This window comes from Aristolochia californica, unplaced genomic scaffold (genome assembly GCF_029961685.1).
Source record: "Aristolochia californica isolate CCGP_79_NKW_82.1479 unplaced genomic scaffold, dmAriCali1.0.hap1 SCAF_13, whole genome shotgun sequence".
Taxonomy (NCBI): Eukaryota; Viridiplantae; Streptophyta; class Magnoliopsida; order Piperales; family Aristolochiaceae; genus Aristolochia; species Aristolochia californica.
Window position 1 is genome coordinate 8,715,741 of NW_027181804.1, and position 13,437 is coordinate 8,729,177.

At 39.2% G+C, this 13,437-nt stretch overlaps 1 pseudogene; it reads right to left on the reverse strand.

The window, feature by feature from the left end:
* Positions 1 to 9,646: 9,646 nt before the first annotated feature.
* On the reverse strand, positions 9,647 to 12,734 carry LOC137947610 (oligopeptide transporter 4-like; annotated as a pseudogene).
* Between the last annotated feature and the right edge of the window lie 703 nt (positions 12,735 to 13,437).

Below are 13,437 nucleotides of genomic sequence, written 5' to 3' on the forward strand. Positions count from 1 at the left end.
ACCGAAGCAGGGATGCTAGGGTTTCAAGAACAAGCTGCTCAAAAGGTGGTGAAGAATACAAAAGAGGCAGAATTCCAGCCATTAGAAGAGGCAAAAAGTCTTGTTTTCTTCAAATTTTTGCAAGGTTCCAAAATAGACAAGTGTTCCTAAACACTTTTTCTATGCCTAAAACCATTCAAGGTCATGCTTAGATCACTCAAGGATCAATTCCAAGTTGTTTCCTCCCTCATATGCAACATCGAGTTGCTTAGAATGCATGGTATGGTTGAATTTCGAATTTTAAAAATTCCTCATCACAGCCTCAATTTGATTGATTTTTTATGCCAAAAATCCCTAATTTTAAATTTGAAAACTTCTTTAAAATTTTTGGTTTAATCCTCTCTTGTTGAGGATTTAATTTGCATCTTATGTCAATCAAACCCTAAGTTGGGGTTTTGAAATTTTTTAGAAAGTATTATCATTATTTGTGTGATTGAGATTACTTGATTAAACCACTAGTATTTTCTGTTAATTAGCCTACTTATTATTGACACAAGGCTGATTAAAGGTGCTGCTACAAGCCCCTAAGAGTCCTTGAAAAAAATCCATGCTACTAACTTGTCAAGTCTAAGCTTTCCTCTCATTCGCATGTGTTGTTGCATGAATTATTCTATCAAAGTTAGTTGTTTGTGAAGTTGATAAAATTGGCTGAGTTTACCTCAAATGTTAGTCAAAAGTAGTGCTTTTGTGTTTTTTTTTTTATATTTTAAAGAAGATTTAGTTGAATTCCCATGGCAGAGATTTCAACTCATTTTATTCTTCAAGTTACTTTGATTTAAGCAAACATGATCCTTTGAGAATCACCACGATTCCACTCAAGGGATTGAGTAATTATAAGCAGTTAAAAAATTTCTAATAACAAGTGACCTTTCTGGATACATAGACCAGCCACAAATTCATGTAGATAATGCTTCCTATCACAAGTGGTTGAAGGAAGGTACAATGATTATAAGTTGGCCGTTAATAGTATAGAAGAGGTGGTTGTAAATAACTTCATTCACTTGACCACAACCAAGGAAATTGGGGATACATGTTTTTAATTATATTCTACACCCGATGGCCTTCAAAAGATTTATGATATTTTTCAAGAAATGTGTAAAATAAAGCTTGAAGGTGATAGATGCCAGATTTTGACATGAGAACTAGGTTAATTATAATAGAATAACCCTTATAATTGTGTTATAAGTGATTATTTATCGGTTTTCAAATGAAACGTGTATTTATTGAATTTGGCATTAATCACTGTCTATATTGCATATTTTTCTCTCCTGAATTATATTTCATTGCTTTTAGGGTTTATTTCTTCCTGAAATAATTTTTATGGATTCAATTATGGAATTTCAAGAGAATTTTGTGGAGAAGGAGATATTTACTAAAATGCCATTAGTGAAAGGGAGAGAGATTTTTAGGGTAAAATCGTTTTGAAAGAAAAGGGAGCCGGAGGGGGAGAACAAGGTGAGGCCGCCGACCGTTCGGAGGGAAGACCCAAGAGGGCTCCCTCCGAACGTCGTTCGTCACCGTCGTCCACCCCCATCCTGCAATCGAGAATAAACCCGAGGAGAGCTTGAGAGAGTCTCCATCGCGGTGAGTTCGACGCTGCCATTTTCTGCTCGCCAGGCCGAGAGGTGACCCGAGAGGGCTCCTCCGGCACTGATTCCGCATTTCGACCATCCTCCGACGTCGATTACCCATTTTTGACCATTTTCGGAGCTATTTCGACTCAGACCGAGATTCGAGGGAGCCAGTTAGATGACTTCGGCTCCATTCCGTCGAACGCCGGTCATCACCTCCATCCGTGGGTTTCTATCCTTCTTCGCCGGCGTCGTCTCTACCGCCGGCCACTCGCTCTTGCAACCCGAAGCTATCAATTTCTGGAAATTGCAGCACCCGTGAGAACGAGCTTGTGCTGCCCAAGCGAGAGGAAGGAGAAGGGGAGTAATCCGTCATTTTGTAATTTAATTTTCCTATAGTTTGAACTTAGGTTTTGAATGTTTATTAAATTTTATTTCAGAATTAATGTTTATGGAATATTTGTTTTTCAGGATATTTGATTAAATTAGTTAGTTAGGGTAGGATTGTAATTTAGGTTGGATTTTGGTATTTTAATCTGATTTCTGTCTTTCACTCTATGCGCCCGAGAGGGGCTAGACGCAAGGATTGAAAAATCGGATTCGTGATTACGTGGCGTTCGAGAGAGGCACGAGTCACAATAAAATCCAAAGTTGATAATTTTAGCATCATCACAATAGGAAATTGATTCTCTGCATTCTATTGTAATCCGGTCTCTGTCATTAACTCTAGGCGCCGCCCGAGAGGGGCTAGACGCAAGGATTGAGAATCTGGATTCTTGGTTACGTGGCGCTTGAGAGAGGCATGAATCACGGTAAAATCCAGAGTTGACATTTCCTGTTGTGCAAGTAGTTAATTACATTATTGCTTGATAATTTAGGATATAATTAGTGTTTAGTTCAGATTAATTCACCATATTTGGTTAGGCTAGTTGACTGAAGAATACACAAAATTCAGTCCTCCCTGTGGATATGACCCTCGCTTCCCGCTAGATTACATGAACGACTCGTACTCTTGTTAGGTATAAAAGCCGATGTAATTAAATTTCACATCAAGTTTTTGGCGTTGTTGCCGAGGAGGCATGTATTAATTGTATTTCTTTGTTCTCCATGGTCGAAGGTTAGGACACAAAAAAAAAAAAAAAAAAAATGCTCATGACTCCTATTGGGATGTCTCCATTTCGCCTAGTGTTTGACAAAGCATGTCATCTACCTGTTGACCTTGAGCATAGAGCTTATTGGGCCATTAAGGCTTTGAATTTTGATTTGGCTCAAACGGGTGTGGAGAGGAAATTGCAATTGAACGAGTTGGAGGAGATACCTCATGATGTTTATGAGAATGCTAAATTGTATAAGGAGCGAACAAAAATTTTACATGATAAATCTATTTTTCGCAAATCTTTTACTATTGGGCAGAGTGTTTTACTTTATAACTCACGATCCAGGTGGTCAACGGGTCGGTTTTCAACGTTAACAGTCAGCGACTCAAACAGTATTGTGAGAATGTCCCCACACCGGAGGAGGTGATGGTGATTTTCTTGGAGGAACCTGCCCTTTCATCTTGACTGCGTCAGAGTCTTTCTTACGACTATAAACTTAGCACATTGTAGGCAATCCCCACGTTTCTATCCCTTTGTACATTACAGTTTTTATTTTTGGTTTATTCATTCTTATTGGGATAACCTTTGGTGTACTCTGGTCTTGATTGATTGGAGGTCCCCTAGCGATGCCGGCCCCGTCATGGACTCGGGGTACTCTCTTACCGGCTGAGAGCGTAAATGGTTCCGGTAGTCGATGACCAGACTTTTGGTCCCTAGTTTGAGAGGTCTGTACTCAAACAACCGTTCTGGGGTTGACCAGTTCGAACTTGAAGTATTGAATGAAAACCTTTGGTGAGTAACTAAAAGACTTGTGTTCAGTGCGTGATTCCTACTGCCTTCAGTGGCCAGTCACACGGAGATTTCTTCAAAGTGTGATGTGGGATAGCGGTTTCATCTACGGATGATTACCTACGGGTACGGTTGATACGAGTAAACCTTCTTCAAGGGAGACTATGTATCATTCCTAGGGGTCTTTATTGACTCTTCAGTATTATTGTTGATGACCAAACACATATGGTCCCACCTATGGATTTAGGAGCCCTGAGCGAGGTTAATCCTTACTTTGCTGAAGTATAACTAGCTAAGCTGTGAGTCAATTGGAGTAGTAGCTACTAGACGAGAAGACTGGCACCAGAACCGACCTTAAGGCCAGCAATAAATCGTCTAATAAGTCAGATATTTTAGTGATTGTTAGTTGGGTTGTTTGATGATGTGTCATGCTCTAGGTTTGGGGGTGTTTGCTGATATCTCTTTTCCTTGCACTGTTTTGGCTTTGCTTTACTTCTTGTGTGCCAATGGAGCATATGGTTTCCATGAGTTTTATTATTCTTTAGCTATTATTCTTTTTGTAGTCGTTCTGGTGTTTCAACTTTTCCCCATTGAGGACAATGTGAGGTATAGGTTTGGGGGGGAACGACTCTTTTATGTCTTAGCAATGATTTTCTTTTGATTTTTTTTCGTGGTTTTAAAATTACTTCTCTTAGTATGTGGTTAACTTTAGTAGAGTTAAAATAAGTTGCTCAAATGTGTTTCAAATTTTTTCCTAAAACTGTGTAGAATATGCCTATTAGAAATCTGATATCATTTGTTGTGATCCATGAGAGTTCAGTGGGATAACTTACTATTACATTAGACTTGGAACTTAGTTGCAAAAGAGAACATGTAAATCTAGTGTTGATCTATGCTAGTCTAAATAGTCTTGTATGCCTGTTTGAACTCATTCCTTTTTATATCTCAGTGAAATTCCTTGTTGTAATGTATGAATGCAAATGGAAATGCTCTTGCTTGCAAAAGACAGATAACTTCAGAAACAGCCTTGGCAAACCCAAGGACAAGCATCGGAACAGTCGGTTACTTAAAAATAAGTGCATGTGCAGTGAAGACGAATACAAAATGGTGGTAATACCAAAACTATTTAGTGAAACAAAAATTATGTTGGTAATAGCAAAAATGCGCTGGTAATAGTGTAAAATGGGTTTAAATTTGGAAGCAATGAGTTTCCTTAACTTTGATGATGAATTGTAAGTTGAAAGAAGTTGCAGGTCAAGATTGAAATTGGTATACTTCTTTTGTGAGATTGTCAGACAATAGACTTACTCTACTATTTTCTCTTAATTGTGATGTGACCAGGATTTTATTGTTATTTGTTGCCTCTTTGTTCCGTTGAAGTAATTGCTTATGGGTCACATTGGTTCAGGTGGAGTAACAATGAGTGTATTTGGATTGATAATGTGCTATATTTTACACAAGTTTTCAAATTGAGCAGGGTTTCAAATGATTTTCAGATATTTTACGATACTAAGTGTTAGTCATATGCTAATGAGGAGTAAATTTTCTTTAGTTTTCTTTTTATATTATTGATTTAGATGAATTTTGTGGGTAAATTCCATGCAAACCCTCACGAGAACTCGTCCACTAGTGTAAGTAGGGGTTTAACGGCTTGTTGCATGCGCTAAATGCAATCGTGTTCCCTACGAAAGTGGTATTTTGTTTTCCTAGGCGTAATTTTGGTTCTATTGTTGTTTTGCTAGGGACTAGCAAAGATTTAGGTTTGGGGGTGTGATAGATGTTAGATTCTGACATGAGAACTAGGTTAATTATAATAGAATAACCCTTATAATTGTGTTTTAGGTGGTTATTTATCGGTTTTCAATTGAAACATGCATTTATTGAATTTGGCATTAATCACAGTCTATATTGCATATTTTTCTCTCCTGAATTATATTTCATTGTTTTTAGGGTTTATTTCTTCTTGAAATTATTTTTATGGATTCAATTATGGAATTTCAGGAGAATTTTTGTGGAGAATGAGATATTTACCAAAATGCGATTAGTGAAAGGGAGAGAGATTTTTAGGGTAAAATCGTTTTGAAAGAAAAGGGAGTTGGAGGGGGAGAAACAGGGAAGGTCGCCGACCATTTGGAGGGAAGACCCGAGAGGGCTCCCTCCGAATGCCGTTCGTCACCATCGTCCACCCCCATCCTGCAACCGAGAACAGACCTGAGGAGAGCTCGAGAGAGTCTTCGTCGCGGCGAGTTCGACACTGCCATTTTCTGCTCGCCAGGCCGAGAGGTGACCCCAAAGGGCACCTCCGGCGCCGATTCCGCATTCCGACCATCCTCCGGCGTCGATTACCCATTTTCGACCATTTTTGGAGCTATTCCGACTCCGACCGAGATTCGAGAGAGCCAGTCAGATAACTTTGGCTCCATTCCGTCGAACGCCGGTCGTCACTTCCATTCGTGGGTTTCTATCCTTCTTCGCTGGCGTCGTCTCTACCTCCGGCCACTCGCTCTTGCAACCCGAAGTCATCAATTTATGGAAATTGCAGCCCATGAGAACGAGTCTGTGCTGCCCGAGCGAGAGGAAGGAGAAGGGGAGTAATCCGTCATTTTGTAATTTAATTTTCCTATAATTTGAACTTAGGTTTTGAATGTTTATTAAATTTGATTTGAGAATTAATGTTTATGGAATATTTGTTTTCGGGATATTTGATTAAATTAGCTAGTTAGGGTAGGATTGTAATTTAGGTTGGATTTTGGTATTTTAATCCGATTTCTGTCTTTCACTCTATGCGCCTGAGAGGGGCTAGACGCAAGGATTGAGAAATCGGATTCGTGATTACGTGGTGCTCTAGAGAGGCACCAATCACGGTAAAATCCAGAGTTGATAATTTTAGCATCATCACAATAGGAAATTGATTCTCTGCATTCTATTGTAATCCGATCTCTGTCATTAACTCTAGGCGCCCAAGAGGGGCTAGACGCAAGGATTGAGAATCCGGATTCGTGGTTATGTGGCGCTCGAGAGAGGCACAAATCACAGTAAAATCCAGAGTTGACGTTTCCTGTTGTGCAAGTAGTTAATTAGATTATTTCTTGATAATTTAAAATATAATTAGTGTTTAGTTCAGATTAATTCATCATATTTGGTTAGGCTAGTTGACTGACGAATACACAAAATTCAGTCCACCCTGTGGATATGACCCTCGCTTCCCGCTAGATTACACAAACGATTCGTAAGCTTGCGAGGTATAAAAGCCGATGTAATTAAATTTCACATCAGAAAACAACCTTTATGAATATTTTGCCAGGTTCTAAGGATTACTTCAAGAATGGATAGTTATTCAACCTTACTCTGTTGATATAGAAATTCAAGCCAAACAAAGAGAAGATTTTGTTTCTACCATATGTTTTGCAAACCTTCAACCTTTCTTGGATATTGCAAAGAGTGAGTACTCAGTTCCTCGGCTAGACCTTTTTTTAATGATCTTTGTGCAACAATGCTTTTGAGTGCTAGTTAAGACATCTACTTCTCAGTCAGAACAAATAGAAAATTCAACCATGTTCTCCCAAGGAAGGAGATTAATAGTTATGGAAGAGGAAAAGGAAAGGTGTCATATGGTAAAGGTAGAGGCAGAGGTGGTAGTGAAGTCAACTCCAATTCCTCTAACTTGGGGTAATAAAGTAAGTATGTATTATGTGGCCTAAACAATCACCTAGTTGACAAGTGTTGGAATCTTCATGGCAAACCGGACTATTTCAAAGTAAACTAAGCATCAACATTACCAATGAAGTGATCACAAATTCCTCAAAAAGCAAGATGACACTTATAGAAGAAGACTATGACTTGTTTCAAAATTTTAAAAATCTTGTAGTTGTTGATTTTCAAGACTCCATGGATTAACTCGTAGAGAAAAAGAGACGACGTATTTGGGAGAAAATAGGAAGAAGAAAGAGGCTATGGACTTATGTCCTAAGCCTCCCCCTGAAGCTCTATTATAGATGAGTAAAAGTATAATATTATAATTAAGCCCCTAAAACTTAAACTAATTACATCAATGTTATCTTTATGAGTTGACACTTTATTTACCACTATGCCACCATGTGCGGGCCTTCTTCTTGGTTTGTAGGCTTGAACCCATCTTCTAACACACTTGGATGTGTGGGCTTGGGCCCATCTTCCAACACTTCCCCTCAAACTAGGGATGAAAAAACATCATAAATACCCAGCTTGCTGTAAATAGTGTATAGGATTTTTCCATATAAAATGGCAGTCCACCATATTTTCAAACACTGCCCCTCAAGTTGGTGGTCTCTTTGTTCTTGTCAAAAGTGCCAGCAGATGGTGAGAGAAAAAATCACTCCTAGCTGTATGACAAAGCTCTATAATCCAATCAAATGATCATAGTTAGAACTCAATTTCAAAGGTGGAAAAGAAGCCAACAGTGGGGCACAAAGTCTATCCACTTTCTCAAGGTACCTCAAACAAATACCTCTTGCGTGAATAATAGACTTACTCACGCTAGATGTTGGGCTCACTCCTATCCTCTATAGGTAGTGAGTCTATAGGCATTGTTCAGAAGTGAATTTAACAAGTAATAAAAGGGTAATGGAGAATCACTGGAAGATAATACGTTGGGGCCACCATGTGCTTTTTTCTTCATTAGAATAACTAATGCTGACAATAGTCAGCAATCGAGAAGTCCTTCATTAATAATGTCTTAGTCAGAGAGACACAATAGCAACATCGGAAATGGACCTAAGTCCAAATAACACGTACCAAATAATGAAAGTTCATAAAAAGGAGATATGAAAAAATCTGCAAAGAGTCCATAAAAAAGTTGTGCACCAAATAATACGTTGATTGAGTAATAGGTTATCAATTATCCAAGATAATATTGTAGCCGAAGACAAGGGACTAGGTTGAGCAAAGTCAGGTATCATCTAATTTGGCTGAGCTAAAGAAGAATCGGTATAGAACTCAGGACCCTGACCTATATAACAGAGGCAGAAAACAAGTGGGCCAAGACAGGTTAACCCAAGTTCGAGTTGACCCAGACCGAGTTGACTCAGTCGGAGTTAACTCAGCAAAAGAAGAAATAGTTAACCCAAGAGAGAGCTTGAGTTAAACTAGGAGGAACCGAAACACTTAGGTCCGAGTCAACTCGGCAGAGTCCGATCCGAGTCTCGGCAAAACTGTAAGTCGCTGAATTAAAATCAAGAGCTACCTAACTAGGTAGTCTTTTAATTTAGAAACATGCGATTGGCTTCCCCGCGTCACTGGCTTTCGAACAGAGCATGACAACATAAAACCAAAGATGGCGATCAGAGGAGTTTCCGGAAAAGTAGCAGCAAGATGAAGATCAAAATTCTGAAAATCAATCGGCAATAAATCAAGAGAGAGTTACGGTGATTCAGTATCGACAAGATACCATAACCGAATAAGCAGCATCACTTGAACGTAGTTACGAGCCAGAGAAGGAAAGCGCCAATGAAGCGACGACCAGAGGAAATTCTGAAAAATATCAACACAACAATGAACATTATGGCATACCAAAGATTACGCAGCAATAGAGTGATCAATCCCGAGAACTTTTCGAAAATAAATCAATCTAGCAGAGAACGTGATGGCTGGTAATCGATAGCTCTTGGCAGAACCAGTGAAGAGATAGTGGAGACGAGGCAGAGTGATTAACAGAGACAACAAATTGAGCTCTCAGAATCAATCAGAGCAGAATCACCGAGTAGAAACAGCCATCTTTTTCTTCTCGGCTTCCTTCCTGTTTTTGCAGAGGAGAAAATAAACCAGCGAAGAACAATTGTTCCTCCTGTTTCAAAATAAATCAACTTTCCATAATAAGAGGACGAGAGCCAGTGATGGAATTTCTGAAATCGGATTGCTTCTGCTTGGGGAAAGCATTATGGAGGAGCCACACTACATTGGGTCCAAAGAAACCACCGAGGAAGAACTAGTTTGAGAAGAGTAGTTTCCTAGTAATCCGAAAATCCGCTTCAGTCCAATGAGACCCCAGATAACGGATGCAGAGAAGAAGACCCTATCCCCGGGGCACGTCCGTGGGCTGTTCTCAGGGACTGGCAAATTTCTCGATTGAGTTCAGCAACCACCTGACCTCTCCAATGTTGATTGTTGATGCTATCACTGTTCCAATAAGTGGAACAATGAAACTTGAACAAGCGAATAAGGCCACCACATGTACGCTGGTTCCACGACAAACTTCCTCATGATTCCTGCCCATCCATATCCCAAAACCTAAGTGGTAACTACGTGGATCCAACTAGCGATGAAGGAAATCTGACGATGATAAAGCGCTTTAATAATATCAACAATGCCAAGTGCATAAGCATTCCCAGTGCCAAAGGCGTACCCAGCTTGAGCAAAGATGGAAATAAGGACATGCTCCTTGATATTGAAGGGCCCTGGATTGAGTGACAACTTGAATGACCGGATCGAGAACAGGGTAGTGGACAGAACCTTGGCCATGAATTGCCCGAGAGGCAGCGCGGCCACCTCGGTAAACACCTACGAGATCATGAGCGGCTTAGTCTGATAGCTGAAGAACTGGTTGATGAAGGAGAGCAAAGCACATGATAGAACCACATTCGAAATGTCCACACCGGGAGACTCGTGTCGTCCGTTGTCGAGTCTCATTATTTCATGGCTATTGACATCATAATCGAGAATACAACTCTGATTCCTTCTATTGGAGCAATAGGTGCTCAGGCAGAGGAATATGAGCAAAACTGCTAAAACTATTTGGCTGTTGAGAAATGTGGCAGGCAGCGGAATCTATTTGGACGTTAAGGTTATAAACAAAATATGAGCAAAAGAAAAGAAAAAAACATGAGTTTATGGAATCCTAATAACTATACATGTGAGTCTTTACAATCAATGCTCTGATACCATGTTAATTTTCTAGACTCCATAGATTATCTCGTGGAGAAAAAGAGAGACAACTTATTTGGGAGAAAATAAAAGGAAGAAAAAGGCTATGGATTTTGTAGAAGTTAGGACCCCATGAGAATGACTCTAGGTTAACGTGGAAGAAGAAGGAGATAAGAGAGAGAAGAGGGAGAAATGAGAAGGACGCTAGAGAAGAGAGTTTGGATTAAGGGAAGGAGAGAATGCGTCAAGGGAGAAGAGAGGGTAGTTGGACGTTTTCTCAAAGAGAGGAAAAAGCTTGAATGCCTTATGTCTTAGACAATCCTCTTATTTATAGTGTTACAAAGCCCTTAGCGTTACAACTCAATAAATTAAAAGACATACAAAGACAATGTATTTACATCTTTATGCCATCCGTATGGAACATACCATAAATAACCATTTTGCCACTCCTTTGACTTGTGGGTTTGAGCCCATCTTCCAACACTCCCCCTCAAGCTGGAGGAGAAAATATATCATAAATACCCAACTTGCCACCTATATAAGATAGAATTTTGGATGTTACCAGTTTGGTGAGGATATCAGCTAATTGTTCTTGAGATGAAACATACTTAAGAGAAATTATTCTTGCTTGAAACTTTTCCCGTATAAAATGATAACCCACTTCAATATGTTTAGTTCTTTCATGGAAGACTGGATTTGACGTAATGTGAATAGCTGCTTGATTATCACAATGTATGCCCATAGAGCCTCCTTTATAAAATCCCAATTCGGTAAGAAGAGTCTTTATCCATAAAAGTTCACTTATAGTGTGGGCCATAGCTCGGTATTCTGCTTCAGCACTAGATCTTGTAATCATGTTTTGCTTTTCCATGTGACCAAGTTCCCTCCAACAAGGGTACAATACCCAGACGTAGATTTTCTGTCATCGGGTGATCTAGCCCAATCTGCATTTGAGAAGCCTTCTATATTGAAGTGACCATGTTGTTTATATAGCAATCCTCTTCCTAGAATACCTTTTAAGTATCATAGTATTCTCTCCAATGCTTGTCAGTGAGTAATTTGTAGGTTGTGCATGATTTGGCTTACCACACACACAACATATGATATATCTGGCCTGGTTACCGTGAAATAGACCAATTTTCCCACAAGTCTTTGATATTTGCCAGTGTCAACATCTTCTCCAGTTGTGGCACACAATTTTTCATTTGCATCCATAGGTGTATCAACTGGTCTACAACCCTTCATTCCTGCTTCTTCAAGAAGATCCAAGACGTACTTTCTTTGAGACAATACTATTCCATGATTTGACTGAAGGACTTCTATACCCAGAAAATATTTGAGCTTACCCAAATCTTTAGTCTTGAACTCTTTACATATCATACTCTTCACTTATTGTATACTATGAGCATCATTTCTAGTCAAGATAATATCATCAACATACACGACCAATAATATCTTCCCATTGATAATATCTTTAACATATACTAAGTAATCAACTGAGTACCTATGAAAGCCAAATCGTAGAAGCGCTTGATTGAATTTATCAAACCAGGCCCGAGGGGATTGTTTAAGCCCATATAAAAATTTCTTTAACCGACATACGGACTCCCTCTCAACCACATATCCTGGTGGTTGGACATATAATTTTTTTTGCGTATATCACCATTTAAAAATGCATTTTTTACATCGAGCTGATATACTGGCCAAGATGAGTTAGCAGCAATAGAGAGGATGATATGTATCGAGTTCAATTTTGCAACTGGAGAAAAAGTCTCTTCATAATCTATCCCATAGCACTGAGTATAACCTTTTGCAACCAGCCATGCACTAAGGCGAGCAACCAACCCATCTGGGTTGTGTTTCACCGAAAAACCCATCTGCAACCAACCGGTCTTTTCCTTTTGGGAGTGATGCTGATGTCCATGTTTGACTTTCATATAATGCATGCATTTCTTCGTCCATAGCTGCCTTCCATCCTAGATGCTTCAAGGCCTCCTGATAGGATTGTGGTAAACTAAACACACTCAGAAGATAAGCGATGAGAAGATATAAAATTGGCAATTGGATGAGACATAGTACAAGAACGAGTTTCCTTTCGTAATGCAATAGGTCGAGTATCAAATTCAGGCCCAAACATAGGAGGAGGAAAAAGACTTACCTCAGGTGGATCGGACAACTTCATAGGTGAGGGGACGGTCGATGCTTCAGGGGGTTGAGTAATATCATCATTAAACGGCACAAGCGGGCATGGAGTAGTAGGAGGAAATGTAAACCTTGGAGGAGCCTCATGTGAAGAGTAGAAGGAAGTATCTTCAAAGAAAGTCACATCCCGAGATACCATCAACCTCTGACGTGTAGGATTATAACAAATATATCCTTTTTGAGTTCGAGAATACCCCAAAAAAATACACCTCAGAGACCAAGGATCCAGTTCACTTTTATGTGGTGAAGTATCATGAACAAAACATGAGCAACCAAATACTTTAAGAGGAAGAGAAAATGGATCTTCACCATGAAACAAAATAGAATATGGAGTTTGATTTCTAAGTACCGATGAAGGTAACATATTGATGAGAAAACATTTTGTAAGAATAGCACGAGGCCAATAAAAGTAAGGTACCATCATGGAGTAGAGGAGGCCCCGAGCAACTTCAAGGAGGTGACGATTCTTTCTTTCAGCAACACCATTTTGTTAACGGGTATAGGCACATGATGTTTGATGAAAAAACCCATTACCTCACAAAACAATTTAAACTCATTAGACAAATATTCCTTAGCATTACTGGATCTAAGGATTTGAATTTCTTTTCCAAATTGTGTTAGAACCATTGCATGAAATTTTTTTAAAATAGAAATAATTTCTAATCGTTCTTTAAACAATAACAACCAAGTCACATGGGTAAAATCGTCCACAAAAGTAACAAAATATTGAATCTGAGAAATGTTAGAGACCTTTAAAGGGCCCCATACGCCAGAATGTATTAATACAAACGGAGCAGTACTAGTAGTTGTAAGATGAGGAGAATATGTACTCTTAACATGCT